This window comes from Excalfactoria chinensis, chromosome 3 (genome assembly GCF_039878825.1).
Source record: "Excalfactoria chinensis isolate bCotChi1 chromosome 3, bCotChi1.hap2, whole genome shotgun sequence".
In the NCBI taxonomy this organism is placed as follows: Eukaryota; Metazoa; Chordata; class Aves; order Galliformes; family Phasianidae; genus Excalfactoria; species Excalfactoria chinensis.
The window spans coordinates 94,410,995-94,432,580 of record NC_092827.1 but is presented as its reverse complement, the minus strand read 5'-3'; the positions used below and the strand labels follow the sequence as shown (position 1 = coordinate 94,432,580).

At 37.8% G+C, this 21,586-nt stretch overlaps 1 long non-coding RNA gene across 1 annotated transcript; it reads left to right on the top strand.

The window, feature by feature from the left end:
• Window positions 1-225: 225 nt before the first annotated feature.
• LOC140250688 (uncharacterized) lies at window positions 226-20,534 on the top strand. Its single transcript, XR_011903237.1, has 5 exons — window positions 226-294; window positions 1,924-1,996; window positions 9,288-9,397; window positions 18,881-18,997; window positions 20,059-20,534. It is a non-coding gene; the product is annotated as an uncharacterized lncRNA (long non-coding RNA).
• The last annotated feature ends 1,052 nt before the right edge of the window (window positions 20,535-21,586 follow it).

Genomic DNA, 21,586 nt, shown 5'->3' with positions numbered 1-21,586 from the left:
TGGTCAGTTAGCTGACTATGAGCAGACAGTATACCCTTGTGTATGGGAAACTGTTAATCACAGCCTGAACCTCTGATTAACCATCTGAGGCAAGTGTCAGGTCAGCTGTGGGAGCACAGGTGAAGGTAATTCAGCTGTGCTCCCAGAAGGTGTGGAGCTTGACTCCACCTCTCCTAGATTTCACTTAAGGGCTGACCACCACTAAAACAGCATCTCTTTCTGGAAGTTGCTTCTTCATGGACTTCAGGTGATAAGCCTCAATGTTTTCCATCTTGACTGAAGGCATCAGAGTTGGTGAGTTTTTCCTATAGGTGACCTCTGGCTATCTATTTACACCTGTTCTTGTACTATTGCAACCATGCATTATTCTAACTGTACACCTTGGATCAAAAAAAAAAAGCTAACAGCCTCCTGGTGCCTGTTAGGTGAAATGCTGCCAGCAGTGGGAGAGGTGGTCCCTCGTGATTCTCCTCAGTACTTGTGAGACTTTGTCTGGAGTTAGCTGAGCTCCCCAGTACAAGATAGGTGTGTGTGGGGTAAATAAAAAGTGATTAAGATGCTGATTTTCTTGTTGTATCAGTAGAGGTTGAGAGAGTTGGGACTATTCAATGTGTATAAATACCTAAGGGTAGAGAGAAGGAATACTGAGCCAGACTCCTCAACCCTTCCCAGCAGTGTTTAGTGAAATGGGAAGAGTCAGTGGGCACAAAAAAAAAAAAAAGAAAAAAAAAAAAAAAAAAAAAAGCAATTGAAATATCATTCCATCTTAAAGAAAAGCAGTAATACTGTGATAGTCCAACTGGAAAAGCTTGTCCAGGAAGGTTAGATTCCCTGTGTGTGGAGATATTAAATATCCAGCTATACACAGTCCTGAGCAGCCTCTTGTATTTGACCCTTATTTGCATTGGGAGTTTGGGACAAACAGCCTCCAGAGGTGCCTCCTAAGCTAAAAAGCCAAGCCCTTCTGTGAATCTGTGCATTTCCAAACTTGAATTTAATAGTTCCCTTTACACTGGAAAAAGCCAAGATCCATCCCTTTCCAGATACCATTTAAGGGTTGGCAGCGGAGGTGATGGTATCTTTTTCTAGAGATTTGTGTCTGCTAGAGGTCTTCTAAAAGTAAGCAGTTCTTTTCCTTAATTTCTGTAGCTGTTGTGTTTGGGTTCATTCTGTAGCTGAGAGCTTTCCCACCTTGCTATGATCATCCTGTTGTAGTGTTACAATTAGCAAAGAATGGCTTGGAAATCTGTTTTTAGTTGGGAGTGGGGATCTTGCTCTTTCTGATAGTTTATATCATTTGGCCAGGAATACTATTGTACACAAACTATTGAATTATGCAATCATTGAATGGCTTAGGCTGGAAGAGACCTCTAAGAATATTTAGTTCTGACTGCCCTGCCATTGGCATGGTTGCTATCCACTAGATTGAGTTTCCCAGGGTTTGCTTAAATACAGCCTTGAATGAGAGATGGGGCAACCAAAGTTTCTCTGGACAAGCTGTTTCTATCCCTTGCTACCCTCTGAGTAAATTTCCTCTTAATATCTAATCTAAATCTTCCTTCTTTTAGTTTAAATCCATTCCTTCCTTTTTTTATCCCTATCTGCCTGTGTAAGTCATTCTCCCTCTTGTTTATAGTCTTCTTTTAAGTACTGAAAGGTTCCAATGAGTTCTCTCCAGAACCTTCTCAACTTTTCTTCCTCTGATCATCTTTGCAGTCTCCTCTGTACCTGCTCCAACAGCTCCACTTCTTTTTTTTTTTTTTTTTTTTTTTTTTTTTTCCATTTTGAGAGCCTATGTACTGTTAGGTTATGGCCTGAACCAGTGATTGAGTACCTGGTGAAAGGACATAACCAGCCCTGGGAGTATAGGTGCAAGCAATTTCCTGCAGCTACCCCTCCCTAACCTTATTTAATGGCTGGCAGCCATGAGGGAAACATCTCTACTTGGAGGTCACCTACTTTGGAGTGTCTGGTAAGCCTTGATCCTTGGCAAGGGGTGAGTCTTTATTAATGGATTGCGACCACATTTCTTGGGTGATCTAAAACTGGTTCAAAGTAACTACATCTGCTGTTTTCTATCCTTACATGGCACTAATCCTGAAAATAGTATTCCATGTGGGGCCCCATAAGGACAGAAATGCAGATAATCCCCTCCCTGCTGTCCACCTTACATTTTGTGCAGCTTAGGATGCAGTTGGCCTTCCAGGCTTTAAGAGCATACCACTGGCTTGCATCAAGCTTTTAATCCACCAGGATCCCCCAAGTACTTCTCCACAGGGCTGCTCTCAAGTGTTCTTTCAGCCTGTATACAATTCTTGGATTGCTCTTTTTCTTAATCCAATTAGCAAACTTTTATCTGTAAGTTCTTTGATCTTGGGAATCCTTCCCCTTCTCACTTTCAATATTTCCACAATGTATTCATTCATTGTGAGAAAGTTTATTAGATACCTGCTCCATGCCACGTTCGGAGTAGAATAATTTTCCAAGAAAATCCTCATTGTTGCCAGATGTCCACAAACAAGATCAGTGTTGAGAACTTGGAGGTAATCTGGGCATCTCTTAGAGTGCAGACCTTCTCAATGTAGCGTTGCCTGGTATTTTTCAGAAAGCTGGTGTGTTGCTGCAGGCTCTCCCTTGCAAACTCTCTAGAAACCAGGTAGATGCAGTTTAGCACTGAGCTTGCTCCAGGCTAATAAGTCCTGGAGAGAGGCAGAACACAACAGCCCCGGGAGTTCTTGTCAGGGTTTGATAACATGGAAATTGTAGTTGTGTATCTCCATGTTTCCCTTATGCCATGACCTATAGTCTCAAAAAGAGCCAAACTGTGCTAAATTCTCAATGTTGCTAATGCCACTAGAGCAGAACTGCACTTATGTGTTGCTGTGAAATATCCCCAGGGTTGGCATATACTTGGTCTGTGACTGCACGGGCAAGTATTTTTAAGTCAATTGGCATAAACTGTTTTGACAGTGTGCTCAAGTCATCTGAAAGAAGCTAGACAAAAAGAAAAAGATGTCTGAAATGCAGAAGCTGTTTTGCTGTGATACTTCTAGTAGCCACTAGTATGCCCTAAAACCTGCTAAAGGGTACAGAAGCCAACAAAGGCAAAAGTACTTTCCTGGAAGATATTGTAGTGCTGCTCTGGAATTAAGTTGTGGCACAAAGAAAACCCAAAAAGCATCAAAAATCCCACAATAGCTTGGTAGAGGAAAAGAATGCAAAAGCTGGTGAGCCAGATTTTTCTTAAAAAGGCTAACAATAAAGAGTATTTAACTGGGCTGAAGAGAGAGATAAGATCTGTCTCATTGTCATAAGTTACAAATAATTCATGCCTATGGTATTTCCCACAACTACAGCATTCCAATAAATGCAAAATGAGAGTTTTCCTCATTCATCCTGCACAAGTTTTGCTGTTGTCTATTTTGTTGATGTTTCTTATCTGACAACTATCTTCTGGGAAGTTTTATATATAAATGCCATGCTTTCGGACAGATTTTACTAAAGTAGCATTTAGATTTTTTCACTGTTTTCAGTTCTGCATTTTCTTGCTTTCCCCTGCTTCCCAAAGGAATTCCTGTAATTGTGCCCGAGGTTAAAGTTGAATTACTATAGTCCTGCATTCCATTTCTACTTATTCCCATGTCTGAATTGTCTTACTTAAACTTATTTTCTTTCATGTAACTTGATTTTCTTTAATCACCTCAATATTTTCCCATCAACCCTCTTTGCTTTAAGGAAATGTGACCTTTAAAACAAAAAAATATATCCAAGGAAGTTTTACTTCTGAATGATTGAAATATACCATTAACACCTTCCCAGTGTGAAAGTACAGATTGATTGCACTGGGCTATTTAGAATTTTATGTATATAAAGTTAGATTAAGTGTTTCATGTTCTAGTTCCTAGGAAATACAGAGTGCTTTACTTGTGTTAATGACAATTTAGCGTATTATATTGGTATCTATACAGTATGCTGTAATCTTCTACAAAAGCCAAGCTCTGTAAAGGTTTTCTAATTATTTAAGGAAATTGATTAGGCTTCTTAAAGAGATTTTTGACGTGCTATTATCCCTTTGTGCATATACATGTAAAAATTTTCCACACCATATTTCCTTAATTGTGTTTAAAAGAAAAAAAGGTTTTGGTTACAGTTTTCTAGACTGAAAAATCATTCAGTATTTTGGACTTCTTACATCTTTTTCCAGCTTTCTCCATTTCTCTTATTCTCATTTATTGCTTTTAATATGAATCATTAAGTGCCTCCAGAATTCTTTTCATGCTCTTGTCTTCTGGTAATAATATTTTATCAAGTCTTCAGACCTGTAATTCTATGAAATATGTTCTTTTTCATACTATGCTCATTCACATTTAAGAATGGGACCCTGCAATCTATTTCATAGTTACCCAGAAGCATTTTCTACTGACACAATCAACTTATTTTTCATCATCTAGCAACCTGCAAATTCAGGAAACTGAACTGAATCTCTGCAACAGATACTTTATTAATTTTCAGCTCATTGTAGAAATTTTATATTGTCCTCAGCTGAAATTAGGAAGCTATGTTTTGACTTTGAATAATATATTTATCAGGGGAGATTTCATTCCACAGAGGTTATGGTGAATCAAATGAATTTGTTTGCTGTTCAGCAAGCAGCTGAGATATTCACTGAAAGTTCAGAATATCAGTGTCTCTCATCAGATTTAGCGGATAGCACATTTGGATTCATTCAGAACAAAATAAAGAAAATAACACTGTATTTATTCTTGATCGTGCTACACATTAAAAGGAAATGAATTCATAATGTAAGAATTCAAGTTGTATATAAATGAAAGATGTACAATAAGAACTCAGAAAACCGAATAAAAAATTCCTTTATAACTCATCACCAGCCTTACAAAGGATCTTTTGTGGAATTCTATTTAAAAGCAGTATTTATAAATTAGATGTAGAAAGTTATGAAACAGGTTACAGAATTAAGTCTTTCAGATAGACATATATATTGAATTCCAATATTTTATCATAGGGAAATGACTTTTTAATTGAGGTTATGATTCCATTTTCATTTGAAACTACTCTGATTTGTAGATAATTTACACTTTGGTAATTACATACTTGTCAGATAATCTATGTCAGGGCTATTCTAATATTGCTGTACTGATCTTTTGCAGCAGAATTTGGGAGGAAAAAAAAAAATACAGCATCTAATTTCCCTTAATACATGCATGTGGAAAGAGCAGGCACTTATGAATGGAGGGGTCACTAGACACGCACCAGAAGGAAGAATTCTTAAGTCATAGAAGTCAGCCCAGGAAACAGTAGTGTTATGCCCTCATCAGTCTGAGCTGGTCTGAGGCCGCATCTCTTATCTAGCCCAGCCTAAAGTCTAATGGGCAAAGTAGAATATTTTTCTTATTTGCCTGTTGAGAAAATGAGATGGGATGGAAAAATACTTCTGACTGGTGCTGTATCTAAGGGACAATGAAGCTTTTTCAGTTTTCTGCTATTGGATCCCTCAAAACAAACAAACTATAAAAAAAAAAAAAAGGGGGGGGGGGGAGAAAGTCTGAGAGGATGGGAGCCTTGAAGAAAGACAGAAATCAGTAGAAAATGACAAGGTTGTGTATGTATATTTGTGGGTAATTTAGGGATTTTGGTCCTTTTTCTTAAATACTGTTTTGAAGCTCTGAGTTCTTGAATCAGCAAGTTGTAGGGGCTTTTTTTAAGAACAGCATTTGTGGGGCTGAAGTATTCTGATTTGGAACAGTGTGGTCAGATGTACAATCATAGCACCCTCAGGCTGTCCATCCTCTCCTCATCCCACATCCCTGGTCAGCTGGCACACTTCTTACAGTTCATCTGTATCTCAGCTGCACACAAAAAAAAAAAAGAGTCAGCTTTAACAAAAGCCAACTAAAAGGTTACTGTTGACAGTGTTTATGCTAACCTGGAGCATTCTGACAGGAGTAGATAGGGCAGTGACTACATTACAGGCACTGGCCAAATGAGGTGGTTTCACACAGAGCACGGGGGTGGTTGGAGAGGTGATATAGGGTCAGCACTGTTGCAGCTGACCCAGAAGATTCCAGGAAGGCATGTGTAATTGCCAGCAATGACTTCATTTTTTCATTTTCAAAGGTGCTTCTAATAATTGTGTCTCAGGCAGACATGATAGTGACTTCTGTCATCAATCAAAATACTTGCCAATTTTTGTGCTATCTGAAATACTGAAAAAGAGACAGCATTTTTGAAAGGTCATTTCCACACTAGGGACAGAATGAAGACTGCTTGGTCTGTTGCTGTATGGTGTTAATCAATGCTTCAGAATGCTTTAATGTTTATGGTAAAAAGTGCTGGTTTGTTTAGTGCTTGGATGTAGTAGAATTCCTAAACAAGGAATTCAATTATTTGACAGAATTAAGAAGTTTTAGTCACTGACAGCATTTTTATTATAGCCAGGGAATGCATTTTGTGAAGGAAGCATTTAGTTTCAGCCAAAAAAAAAAAAAAAAAGTAAAAAAGCACCTATCACCAGTCATAAAATTGAAGATGACTGGATTCTTCATCTGTTTGGTTTTTTTTGCTTGTTTTTCATATTCCCAGCCTGTCAGGTAGCAGTGATAGGACTAAACAGAGACAAGCAAGGAGAGTAAATTGGCTGTGAAGCTGTGTCCATGTACTTAGTGGATTTTTTTCTATCAGATTAATATATGAGCTGTCATGCATCTGCAGTTTCTCTGTTCATTCAGGCATGTTGCCTTAATGAGTTCATTACATCATTTAAAAAAAAATAAAAAAAAGAAAAACGGACAGGTCACATAGGTGAACCAATACACACAGTTCATGTACAGCTTATAGTATATAAAGCTTAAGCTGCAGAATCAGTAAGCTACCTTAAGAATTTTGAGGTAGTGGCGTAGCATGGTGACAACAGATGTGGGTCTTCTGAAATTTGTAAGCTTCTGGACAAGGCAGAAATCTTCCTCCTGGTGACTTGTAGTTTTTACTTATTATTTGATACTTTTCAAAAAATCTTGGCTCCATCTGCAAGTTTGTGGGCTGAAGCCTTGTAAATTAGCCTGGCAACTACAATAGGTACATTCATCAGAAGCTATAGCTTTCATAGTAAACTCTTACCTGGTAGCGTGAGATACTATAAAAAAGAAATACAGCCATTTGATGGCTAAAACAATTCAAATAGTACTCAAGATAGAGTAAATCAGATTGACCACTTTCATGAAATCACTGGGTCCCCTGAATAGCTAATATTTTTCTGAAATTGAATGTTCAGTTCCAAGAAAAGGTTTATCAGTTTTACGATATACTTAGTGCAAATTTCGCTTTCAGGCTTATGCAGACATTACACAAAGGACAGGCTACAGAATAAGTTAAGGCAAAGAGACAGAATTTAAGACTTCAAGTTTTGTTCATATATTCAGAATTAATCACATGGCAGAGATTGCGGGTCTGTGGAATAGTCCTTATTGTTATTTTCTAGCAGTTTTTTCTTTCCTTAGTTGTCTTTTCTCCAATCTAATCAGACCTTTTATCATGAGCTTCACTTTAACTTTTAATCATTCTCTGTCTTTCAAGGTTGTAACCTCCCTACTTTCTTTGTTCTCTTTTTGATGTGTGACAAAAATGCTGGAGCCAGGCCATTAACAGTGAGAAATAAAGGAAAGTATACTAATTGCTCATTATACACATAACACTCCTCATAATACCATTAAAGTCTGCTTGTGCTTTCTTGCTACCTTTTTTGATGAATAATCTGTTATTCAAGATGCTGGAGCTGAGATAGTTATCCTGTTTTCTACCGTTTCTTCATTTCCATTATTTATCTCTATTTAAATACCTGCTATGTGTCTTAATTCAACTACATAATTGACACAAGTCTACTTTTTTTTTCAGTTTATCAAGCTGATATCATTATTCCTTTCCTGAAATACACTTAATGTTTCATTTCCTAGCCTTTAAATAATTCATAAATGTGATTACCTTACTGCCTTCTTTCAGTTCTCCATTCAAGTCATTATTTGAAGTCCAAGAATTCCTATCTAAGATATTCAAAGCCCAATTCAAAATTAAATAGCCCAGTACAACATAAACCATTAATGATGTTTCAATCGGACTGATATTTTGAATAGCTGCGTTTTTCCGTAAAGGACCTTAACAAATTCCTGAGTTTTACATATTTCATAGACTGTTCCAAGCAATCAAAATAATTTCCCGAAAAGACAACAGGAGATATGCAATCTGACAGCATTAGATAGCTAAAAAGGCATAGCTGAGTAGCTAGATATGGTTGGAGGAAAAGAAGTGATGGTGTTCTGAGTTTTCTTTTCTTTTCTTATCCAAAGGAAGAGAAAAGAAAAGGAAATTAATGAAAAGAAAGTAGAAAGTGTTCGTGTTTGGAACTATTTTTTTTTTTTTTTTTTTTTTTTTTTTTTTTTTTTTTCCGGAAGAAAAGATAAGGAATGAAAAGAAATGGAAGGAAAAGAAGTGTTGGTGTTCTGAGTTTTCTTTTCGTTTCTTTTCCAAAGGAAGAGAAAAGAAAAGGAAATTAATGAAAAGAAAATAGGAAGTGTTCGTGTTCGGAACTTTTTTTTTTTTTTTTTGAGAAGCATAAATTATTTTTACTTTTCAGAGAGAATGAGAACAAAATGTGCTTATACTGCAACACAAAATATTCTGTTTAATCATTAGGGAAAGCAATTGCCATATGCTAAAAAGTTAGGATAGTTCTAGATATTGTGGTAAAATCCATGAGTCTATCTAGAGTCTTAGAAGGAAATGAAAATAGTAAGCTATTTCTGTGAGTATCCTCACCTAAGGTAGTTGCTAATGTGTACCTTAATATAAGATCCCAAATGGAATAAAAAGGCATATCCTGTAGCTATAAAGGGATGAGTTAATAAGCAACTTCTGTTATAAAAGAAGGGACACACTCTTTCAGGAAACACTTTAGATTATTTAAGAAAATATTTTAAAATGAGACTGGATGAATACTATGAATTTTGATTTGATAAATCCTATGTAAGTTTTGTTTGATCTTTTGTAGTTATCTTGGTAAAGCAAATATTATCAAGTTTATTTAAACTTTACATAAAGTTGACAATTTCCTAATATGTGAGACAAGTCTGAGTTTAAGTGAAACTTAGGAAGACACTTTTTTTTCAAGTTACTTTAAAAATGGAATCTGTTTTATTCAGTTTAAGTTAGGGTTGACGACATAGTCATTGCTAACTTCACATTTAATTTCTATTTGGAATATGTTTATAATTTTGCAGGATCTGTGGCAGTTTTTGCTTCAAATTCATTTGTTTTACGGAGCAGTTCAAACCCCAGCACCTCCAGATTACTGACCAAAACTAGCACATAAGATCGTATGATTTCTTGAGTAAGTAATCCTGAAAATTTTACACCTTTAGTATCTTAGCTTAAAGAATCTAGTTAAGTATCTACAGAAATGTTATTTGTATTCTCTATTTTTCCTTTAATGTTAAGAGTTATCATGCAATTTGGAAGCTGTAATAGATGCAGTTTTTTATCAATTGCCTATATGTCAATTTACTACCTCCCACATGGCTATAGCGCTATGATTACATGGGCTTATGTAGCAAGGTTTTGGTAGCAGGGGACTTCTTGACTGGTCACTACTGGCCTGAGAGCAATGCTGGTTGTACCTTCTGGAAGAGCAGGATTAAGACAGGGAAAAATGCTGTGCCACAGCAGGTGGGAGAGAGGACTGAGAAATGCAAGAGAAGCAGTGCTGTGGGCACTGAGGTTGGAGCAGGAGGTGCTCCAGGCTCAGAGTAGCAGCTCCTTCAGCCCATAGAGATCCATGGAGGAACAGACTGTCCCCCTGCAGCCCATGGAGAACTATTAGCAGCCCCAGGCTGGAGTTGACACCCTTGAAGTAGAATCCCCGGAGCAGTTCTCATCGCTCTAGTCTGTTAGGAGTAGATGATAAACTCACCTCCCTATGCTCAGTCTGTTTTGCCCACGATGGTAGACTGGTGAGTGATCTTCCTGTCTTTATCTCAACTGCTGAGCCCTTTTTCATCATGTTTTCTTCCCCTGCTCATTTGAGGGGAAGCAGTGAGAGAGCAGCATGATGAGGTCAGGCATTTGTCAGTGAAGCCACTGCACAGGTGTAGGCATTCAGTAATAGCACTAGTGTGTCTTTTCTGTGGTGGGGAAAAAAAAACCAAAAAACTAACAATCCCCATTGTACTGTTCTTGGCCTCTTAAAGACAGGCCAAGAGTGAAGTAAGTGTGGAGTGAACAATGTGTGTTCCTTCCTGACCACTGCTGGGTATCTGTAGCCAATGAAAGGAGCAGAAGCTCACACAGGGAAGGTCATAATGTCCATGGGGATACTTGTGATCTACAGTGCAAGTGCTTTCCTTAGTCTAGAGACTATGAACAAGACCAGGTCTGACCAGCATGCCTTATGGCAAGGATGGCTTTATTCTCTTCTGAGGGGAACCTGTGGTATTTTGATATTTTCTTCAGTACAGTTTTCCCCTCTACCTGAGTGACTGGGAGATTCTCCTGATTCCTCAGTAAAGCCTCTGTATCTTCCCTCGTTTATGACTGTGCTTAACAGTAAAGGTTCTTAAGAGAGGTACCTCAGTAATTGTTAAGCGAAGCGCACTTGGCTTTGTCATAAGTTTCTTTTTCCACAAATAATTTATTTTGACTGCTTTAAGAAAATCTTATTGTTAAGACTATGCTAAAAACAAGGATGCCTCTACCATGCAGTATGAAACAAGAAAAACACTGGCTATTGTGCTGGCAGCTAATTTTTACATTCTGTGTCTGAATCACCAGCTTGCCAATTAAAGTCTGACTTGTGAGGCAGAATACTTGAGTGAAAGAATATGCTGTGGGACTCAAGAGCTGCTGCAGGAAGGAGGGAAGCATTGCTACGTTAAAATACACTTTGTTCAGGTGTCTTTGTTGTTAAACTGAAGTGACAGCTAGTTTGGGCTGCTAGCGTGTAAACAGGTAAGGGAAGTAGGAAGGAAAGAAAAAAAGCTTGGAAGGCAATAAAAGTTATTCTGGCTTGCAGACTCTTTGAAGTAAAATAAAAATCAGACATCTTCCATCACTAGACATGCTTAAAAGGAACTTTAAAACTTAATGGGCAATATTATTCTTCACACGAAAAGAACGGACCAAACAGTTGACAGGGATTTCCGTATGTTTCAAACAGGTAAAGAAACTTTTCTAGAAGTTTGGCAAGCTAATGAGAAGGTTTGAGTGTAATAGAGTGGAAAAGTTTTTCACATAAATTCTGTGATGGTCATTTTGGAAATGCTGTCCTGAGAGCTCCAAATATTTGACAACACAATTAAGGAAAAACAGAAAAATCAGTACAGGTATTGGAAAGAGTGTTCTTGGGCTTACAGTAGCATATAGACTAATTTTTATTATATGTATTGCTATAGTTCTTCTTAAATATTTTTTTTAATGGCATAGGATTTTTATATGATAACTAATATTATTTCTTTATTTCTGATTTTACAAGCAACTAGGTATTTTTCAAATCATAGAATCACAAAATGGCTGAAGCTGGCAGGGACCTCTGGAGGTAATCTTGTTCAATCCTCTGCTCAAACAGACACATGTAGAGCAGGTTGCCCAGTACTGTGGCTTTTGAATATCTCCAAGAAAGGAGATCCTAGGACATCCTGGACAACCTGTTCCAGCGCTCTGCCATTTTCATGAAATGTTTCCTGATCTTCAAGTGGAACCTCCTGTGTTTTATTTTGTTGCCATTTGTCCTGGCACTGAGTATCAGTGGAAGAGCTCAGCTCTGCTTTCAGTGCATTTTCCCTTAAAGTATCAGTGTGGCCTTATCAGTGCCCTGCACAGGGAGTCCTCACCTCCCTCAGTCTGCTGGTAACAGCCTACTGCAGCCCAAGACCATTAGTCTTGGTGGCTAGGGCATATTGATAATGAGCTAGTTATAGATCAAACTTGTACTTGGTTTCAGTGGGATTTAGAAACCTAGCTCAGTAGAAAAATTCATCCTAACCTGATTTTAATACTTCTTATTTTTCCTCCCATTAGTTAATAAGCATCTATAATCATAGCCCAGATTTTTGAGAAATTTGACTCTGTCAGAAGGTAATTATCAATAACTGTTTTGTATCACGTGGGAATTTAGTTCTCTGCATAATAGCTAGAGGTATTGCCACATGACCATCATCAACATAACACTTGGGAAAGGGTGTAGCTTAAGACAGCAGGGAATGCACTTACATATCTTTCATAGAATATGAACAAAAAGAAATTTTCAGCTATTTCAGCTGTCAAACCTGAATAATGGCTGAGAAAAGGAATGTCTTTGCAGTGTTGCTTTCTGCCTACAGTTCTGGAAACCAATGCTTTCTATCACTCATCTAAGTTTTCTATTAACATTATTGGACTCTTGCCTTTAATTGGTAATGTAAAAAGTCCTTACATTAGTAAGTAAAATATTTTCTATTGCTTCTGTGTGTGTGTCAAAGGTAGGCCCATAGGTTAATCTGAACTATAAGTTCAGTAATAGTATGCTTAAGGAACATTCTTATTAAGGCTTTTAATTAGTTACAAACAAAATCAGACCTTTCTGCAAAGAAGGTGGTTAAACATTCAGGGTTCTTGAGTATATGTGATTTGTTTGTTTTAATAGGGGTAGTTAACAGCTCAAACAGTAATATTTTCTTGCTCCGTTTTATCTTCTCCAAAAAAAAATTTTTTTTTTTCATCTTACAGTTACTGTAAGGAAACACACTTACTGTCATTTCTCCAGGAAATAAAATTTCTCCTGGAAAGCCTCTTGCTTCTTGCAAGCTTCTTGCCTTATCTCCAGAGTCTTCTCTCATTTTTTTTATTTTTTATTTTTCTTTCTTTTTATTTTTCCTCCTGTCTTCTCAAGTGCTGTGTTCAGTTTTTGGGTCCTTCACAAAAAGAAGGGCTCTGAGGCCCTGGAGCATGTCCAGAGAAGGGCAACAAAGCTGATGAGGAGTCTGGAGCACAAGTCTTATTGGGGGGAAGGCTGAGGAAACTGGGATTGCTCAGTTTGAAGGAGATTCAGGGGAGATCTTATTGCTCTCTACAACTACTTGAAAGGAGGTTGTGCTGATGTGGGAGTTGACCTCTTTTCCCAGCTTATGGTGATAAGAAAAGAGGGAATGGCCTCAAGTAGTGCTAGGGAGGTTCGGGTTGAGTATTAGGAAAAGATTGTTTTCCTAATGACTGGTAAGGCCCTGGAAGTGGCTGAGACACCATCTCTGGAGGTGTTCAAGAAACATTTAGATGTTGTACAGGGGGGAAAATGGTTGAGTGGGGAAATATTGGTGGTAAATGGATGATTGGGCTGGGTGATCTTGGACATCTTTTTTGACCTTGGTGATTCCATGATTCTACTGTACACCCCCACTCAGCAGCTGGGGCTGTCAATGGACCCTGCTGCTGGCATGTACAGGGGTCTCTGCTCTACTGGTGAGGTGATGTCTCAGGTTGAGGCATCTTCCCTTCAGGAGCAGCCTGTCCTTTGTTCTCTGCAAAAAGAACCATTCTTCAGCACTAGTCAAATAAGTACTGCCATATACCTATTCAGGGAAGAGAGGAGAAGGGCTTTCTCGGGATTTCGTTTTTCTAAAGAAAATAGCGAATGTGTGGCTGAGGTTAGTCTCAGATGCTCATTATCTACTTTCCTGAACTTACTGTGTACCAAAATACTGGAAAATAACCTCAACAGAGGATAGGAAAAAGTTGGGAAGAATAATTCAATAACAAGGGTAAAAGCAATCACCAAGCAACACACAGTCATTAGACTTTTCTACTAGGTTAGTTTATGTAAATCTCACTTTGCAGAGGATTCCATGACATCTCAAGCTTTATCACTATTCTCAATTACATGTTGTGGATCAAATAGCTTTTATGCAGTTTAATGTTGATCATCAATTACTACTTACTCTCTCTCCCCTCTCCCCCCATATTCCCTTCTTTCATTTCTTTTCTTGAAGTGAACTGCAATATAAAACCTTGTGCTCAAAAGAAAGATATATGAATGAGAATGCTTTGTTGCTTTGCTATTGCAATTTCAGACCTTTAGGAAGAAGCTCAAGACAGATGATACAAGACACTTTGACATGAGAGATTATTCTGCCTCTTTGCAAATCCTTTGATATCAGAGAACAGCAATAAGTAAGATGTGAACTCATGACTGTAGATATTAATGTGAATTAGAATTTATACTGACACGAGTGAGGGAAAGGAACTTTGTGCAATATGAACATTTCATTTGTTTTCACATTAGGTTTTTGTGTTGCACTCACCTGCTGAAATTAATAACTTAAGTAATTCCAAGAGAAAGCGTTGTCTCCTTGAGGGACTTTCCTCAATCAGTGAGAATGGTAGCAATTTGTCCAGTTACAGTGGATATTGTCTGCCTTGACTTCAGCAAGGCTATTGACTGTGTCTCCCATAATTTTTCTCATAGGTATACTTGGCAAGTTTGAGATAGGTGAGTGGACAGTGAGGTGGATTGAGAGCTGGGTGCCTGACAGAGATCAGAGCATCACAGTCAGCAGAGCATAGTCTTGTTATAGGCCTGTAACTAGTGGTGTTCCATAGGGGCTGCAGCTGGGTTAGGTCTTGTTCATCAGTGTTTTGGATGAAAGGACAGAGTTCACCCTCAGCAAGTTTGTTCATAATACAAAGCTGATGAAATTCAACAAGCCCAAGAGTAGAGCCATACACCTGGGGAGGAATAACTGTATGCATCAGTACAGTTTAGAGGCTGACCCACTGGAAAGAAGCTCAGAAGAGTAGGACTTGGGTGTCCTGCTGACCATGAGCTAGCAGCATGCCTTTGTGGCCATGAAGTCCAATGGTATCCTAGGGTGCATTAAAAACAGTGTGGCCAGCAGAGCCTCTTCCCTTGTGGGGCTGCATCTGGAATACTGTGTGCAGTTCTGGGCTCCACAGTTAAAGAAAGACAGGGATCTCCTGGAAGGAGTCCAGTGGAGGATCACAAAGATGGTTAAGTGCCTGGGGCATCTCCTGTACAAAGAAAGACTGAGACCTGGAGCTGTTATGACTGGAGAAGACTGAGAGGAGGGGTTCTTATCAATGATTATAAATATCTAATGGATGGGAGTCGAGAGAACGGAGCCAGACACTTTTTGGTTGGTGCAGGACAGGGAACAACAGGCACAAACTGGTACACAGGAATTACAATCTAAGCATGAGAGAGAACTCCTTTACTTAGAGAATAAGCCACCCAGAGATGCTGTAGAGAACCTGCTTTAGCAGAGGTCTCTTCCAACCTCTGCAATTCTGTAATACTGAGATAAGTGTGGGTTACCTGTGATTTAATCGATTTGATATTCACAGTTTACAAATGAAATGCTGAACTGCAAACTTTGTGTAGAAAACTGAACCCAAAATATGGTAAATGATCTGCCGGATTGCTGCAAGTCCCTTTTACTTAAACTTGTAATTCAATTCTGTAGAATGAATTTTGATTAGTTTTTGAAGGTGGCCAGTGATCAAGAAATGTATGAACCATTACTTTAAGCAGCAACAGCAGATGCCACCTGCTGGGAATTACTGTTTTAATTGACAATAATGTCATGATTAATGAAGCAAAGAGTAGAGTAATGTGACATGTTACAGTCCTATAGTATGTTGGAGGTACTAGAGGAAACATCTTTTCTCTGGTTTTGAATGTCCATCCCCAAAGTGATCATTTAAATGCAAATAACTGTAATTGTCACATTTGATCAGATCAATTGACCATAGGTGATGCCTCTGACAGTAAAGCAAGGTGAGACTGTATATGTATTCATTCATTGTTGTTTCCAACAATACTCTCCAGTATCAAATGACTTGAACAATAAACATTTTTTTTTATTTAGCAGCTATATAACAAAGATATTACACAGGCGTATAGAAATATGAAGGCACGTAATAAAATGTAAAGTGGGATATAAAATGTTCCTTGTTTCTGTCTTTATGAAAGCTTTGAAGCCGCAGCTGTGTGTATCTAAATGAGCGACAACCTCTTTAATGGACTAATTAATGACAGAGGGGAGAGGGGCAATGACAAAAATAGAACTTTAATTTAGGCAGTGTCAGGGTTTTTTGCCAGGTTCTTTATCAAGGTTGTTATTTTCCCCTTTTTTCAGTGGAACAGCATCAATCCTCAACCCAAGAGATTATAGTGAGGCAGGTGGTGGCAGATTTATACCACCTGTCCCCATAATTCCTCTTATTCAACCTCCTTGTGTTGTACAACCTGAGGAGTTGATTCAAAATGTCTTCAACTTATATTTTGCTATTTGTGCTAATGAAATGTAAAGCATTTTGGCAAACTACTTCGCATTCTTTGAAAGTAAAATGCAGTTTCTTCTGAAAATGCAAATCAAATTTGGTTGTTTATCTATCTATTTATTTATTTGCAGTGAGTAAAATGTGGTCAAAATTAGGGACTATATACAGTAAAAAACAAGAATGCCCCTCAGGATGTATATTTGGCCTGGGTATTTAGAATAATGCACTGTTAATAAGAAAGACACCTTGAATTATTCTGGGATCAATGAAATAGTAGCGATTGTTTTAAAGTTTTCCAGATATACACTAGTACATTAACTTGATGTTTTATGTAAGCAGTGTATGGGAAATTTATTTCTAAAAAACTAAAGTGGATTTAGGCATCTGTCCACTTTATACTAGACCTCAATTGTATTTAGGTACTTGGTCTTTATCTACCACGGCAGTTAGCTGCTTGTGCCCCACTTCTTCAGGCATCCGGTAGAGGCAATGCGCAGCTTCTGCCTACAAGTTTTTCCATGGTGTAAACTTGGAGAAGTGAACAACTCATTTCTTACAAAACCTGCCTATTTGCAGTGAACTGCTGAACCAGCATTTTCCTTGTCCCTGCCAAATGAAGCTTTATAATGGATTAGAGCAGCAAATCTGATTCTGAAGTTCAGATCATGTTCAAACATTGAGAATGGTATTAAAAAAGTTTAGTTCCTCTGAATATTCTTGTGTTGCTATACCTAAGTTGCTAGAAACTTGTATTTGAAGTTGTTTTATTGGTACTGAAAAATAAGAATGTTATGTATAAAGAACTTCAAAACTAATTTACATATACAGTCCCACTGAGCAACATGTCATTACTGAATTCTCATAAAAATACATGCTGAGCTATTTACAGGATCAACCAAAGTAATTAGCTATATCTGTTGTAATTAGGAGTCAGTCAGTATGTCATCTGAGATAATTATATTGCAATGCAGATAATTTTCTTGAATACCAAATTCTACATAGAATTTTGCCTACCAGCAGGAAAGTGCTTTTCCAGATTAAAATTTCACTGATGTCTAGAAAACTAACAACAGACATTGCAGTGATTGAAAAAATAATGTGAAATGTATTTAAATTCAGTGTTTTTCCTGTTAGTGATATGATTATAATAATTCCCCCCTTTTCTTGATATTTTTGATGCTTTTGTTATAGAAAAGTTGCCTAGTTCTTTAAAGAATAATCAAATTCACCTCTTGGTAGCACTGCATTGAAGTCAACAAAGGCGGTGCAAGATTGACTATTTTAAGATTTTTCAGGTATGTAATTCTGTATATAGTATGCTGATTGAAGGACAGAGAAGAATAACAGAATTTCCCTTTGGAAATGAAGTTTATATAGCAATAAGCATCTAAAACAACTCATAGATTCTTACTGGAACACTTACTCAGTTTTCCTGTGTAATCTAAATTTGATTGGATCTCTCTTTCAGTAAGAGTTTTTTTTTAAGCACAGATTAGATTAAAAAAAAAGTCAAAGTCACAAGTATTTAATTTCAAGATTTCTATGCTTGCGCTTGGGCCCAGCCCAGTAGAAGGGCTGAGACTTGTAGAGGGACAAGAGCTCGAGCTGCAGAGGGAATGCAGCTGGAAATGGGCTGCATGAGGGCAGTGTGGGCTGGAAAAGGAATCTTCCCCTAAGAAATTTCTCATCTGGAGAGTCCCCTGTGGTCTTTGACTCATGCACAGCCAGCTAGAGGGTTCTATCCAGAAATAATCCTACCTTAATTTATGTGAGCTGTCATGCCTCTAGCTGATGGATGCAGCTTAAATTTAAATATGGTTTATTTTCATGGAGGCTTTCCCAGTTATTATGAATTCAGAGTTCCTGGTTTTGGAACCAAAGGACTCTCTTTTTCTGCCAGCACTCGATGTCTTAAATTAAGCAAGTCAGTTTTTGACTAGTGAAGACAGACATCTGTGGTATGAATTCAACATCAAAAAGCAACTCAGCAGGGTGCTACACACTGGTAGAACAAGATGGCCACAGTCTGTGGCAATAGTCAGGTACTTCTGCTGGGCAGTACAGAGAGCTTATGGCATACACTGGAATCTGCTATGGTCTACTCTTTACACACAATGATTCCATGAATTCCTATTTCTCTCTGAAGAATCAATGTAAAAAAATTATGTACTTTTGTGCATCCCTGGGTTTTGCATGATGAACTCTGAGATCAGGTGCCTAACAAAGGAGGGGGCAGCAATTTGCACCTCTTGTTTGGATGTTCATGCGATGGGTGTCACATAATGGGAAATACTGGTTCTGAACTGGCCTCCAATTAAGAAAATGTGAATCTGAATCCCAGCTTCTATATATAACAAACTGGTAGTAACTATCTGGCTGTGGCAAGGCACAAACAAGAAAGAATATAAGAACCAAAAAGATAGGAGTCATAAAACAGAATGTACATTGCTGCCTTTTTTGGCAGTGCTTTGAATAAGGAAGCAAATGAATAGGGAACAAAAGTTGATATGACTTCGCCTAATTTTATCTAGTTTCGATATTATTTCAGATGTCCTCCCTGGATAGCCTGGTACCTGTGATCTTCTGTATAATATCAGAGTTTAAATCCAAAGCCATACAAGCATTGGATACCAAAAAGTTCTCCTTTAAGGCTACTGTGAAAAAGGTGAGAATCTTCTCTGTCTTGTTTTGATGGGGGGGAAAGAAAGGAAGAAAAAAAAAAAAAAAAAAAAAAGGTTATATTGTGTTTCTTATGAGGAGTTAGTATTTGAGTGTGTTCCTGCACAAAATGGAATTGCACGAGTAAGCTACTGCTGAGCACACGTAAACCCTACAATTGCTAACTGAGTGTAACACTGCCAGTAATATGGGGCTGATTTTCAGTAAGGAAGGACTTGCTAAATATTGAAGGTCAAACTGAGGTCAGAACCGAGAACTACACAAAGCGTGCAAGCATCAGCATCTGCCTCATAGAATGGGAATTTTGTAATGTTATTTTAACATACATGTAGGCATATATCTCAGGCTTGCTTTTAGCACATCACTGTGAGAGCATGGGGAAACTGAATTATGCTCAAAAAGCACAGTAGGTTATAAATCACATAGTAGCCTGATGATATTGTTTAGTTAATTTACTTTATGAATAAGCTGCTAACAGTTTTGTCTAAAAAGAGCTAATCACACTATTTGGGGAAAAATCTGAGCACATATGAAACTTCTTATATAAAACTTACTGCTGAGTCTGACTCACAACTACCAGGGCAGCTCTGAAAGTAATGCCTCCTATTTTGTCATGCCAGCACATGACATCAGAGGTAGATGTCGGTGGTATGGCAGTAGAGGTTGAACCTTCCCACTACTATTCTGTTGCATTCTGAAATAGGAAGCATTGTTTCTGGAGCTACCAACATATATTCTGTAATGCTGACAGGAATGTTCCTTATATTAGTCTTGATTTTTGCCTCTGTAGCATCCCAACAGACAGCCAGTTAAATTGCAGCCTATCAGAGAGTAGGCTGACCTTTACCACATCACATGCTTAAATTAGCTTTGGAGAAATTCACAAATGACCTTGTCTGGATTTCTTTTGGCTTCAAGTTGTGAAAAAAAATCTATTCATTCTTGTTTAGGCTCCTTTCTAGGAACTGCACCATATACCTGTACTGTTTTCATTCTGTTACCTTTGAAGTGTGATGCTTGATACCAATTTCTCCACTCTGTTTACAGGTGCATTTGCTAGGTCTTGTCTCCGATACCTAAAGCCACTATCTGTCTTCTTAAATTTTTTTATATTGTTCAATTAGTGTTTGTGCTTTAAAACCCTCGTAGCTTATGTGATGACTCAGAATTTTACTGAGCTTGTGCCGCACACATGACAGAGGAACTGGGAATATGGCTATAAAGGCCCATTAAGGTCACCTGTTCTGTAGGCTACCATTCCTCATCCCACAGCAGTGGGACTCACTTAATGAGATGTGGAAAAATTGTTGCGCTGATGCAGACAGTGAAATTGTCAATCTTATAAAGTATGGTGATGGCAAAATAGTAGCTAAGCTGGCATAATTCCAGTCCTCATATATTCACACCACAAACGTTTCCAGAGCGTGCCTGCTATTTTTGCTTCTGCCTGCACTACGCTCATTGCTAGAAAGTGGGTCTGAAATTGACTCCTGTCGAGTTTTAATGTTTTGTGAAAAAAGGAATCATATTAACCTAAAATATTTATATTTGCTATTTACTTTGATTTACTGAATAATGCTTACTATTGAATCTACTGAATATTCATAGAAATAAAATCTTCAGATATAATATCAAAATTACAAGATATCAGTTTTTACATTTTCCTTCTTTTCAGCACAAAAATATGAACCTTATGGTGGTATGCCTCTGTTATAATAATGACAGAAAAGTTAAACTGAGGTTACATATTGCAATGGACAGAAAGGGAAGCAACTTATACAGTTCCTGTCCAACATCTTCATAGTATCATCATAGTATCATAGTATTGTGCGAGTTGGAAGGGACCTTAGAGATCATCGAGTCCAACTCCCGGGATTCAAGCCCTCTGTGTAGCAGAGCGGCACTTCTACCCCCTGCTCCACAGGGGGGATTCGAACCCGGGCCCCCTGGTGTTGCAAACGGGAATTCTACCGCTGAACCTATTTCTCTACTAATTTGACTCGTAATCTGTTTACATTGATGATATTGATTCATGAGGGTTTTCTTTTTTCAGGTGTGTAATTTTGTGGAGGTGATTGGAGTGGTTTTTTTTGTTTGTTTTTTTAATTTTAAAAATGAATATTCACATATGGGTTTGGAAACACTCTTTATCCTTTTAACATCTGGGCAAATCTAACCCATTTAGAGGGCTAGGCTTCAGATATTATTCATAAATGCAATAGCTAGAAATTGGCCTGGAATATGAAAATCATCATTCAGTTTTACAGCCTCAGGAACCAAAGAGATTTTGCCATAGGATGTAAAATAGCATCTCAGTGCTTTGACTTGAACCTCTGTAAATTTCAGTAAGACCTGCACGTCTAATTCATTTGGCCTGTTTGCAACCCACAATCTCCATTAGCTATGTTAATGGTTTAGGAATGAAAACGATATTTTCCAAGAAATGCATTTTCTGTTTATTGCTAACCTAAATATTTTAAAATCTTCAGTCAAGTAAGCTGAATCGTAATATCAAAACCAGGAAAAGATGCTTTGGATGAATAAGAAGCTGTTTTGTTTTGTCTTTCCTTGTTTG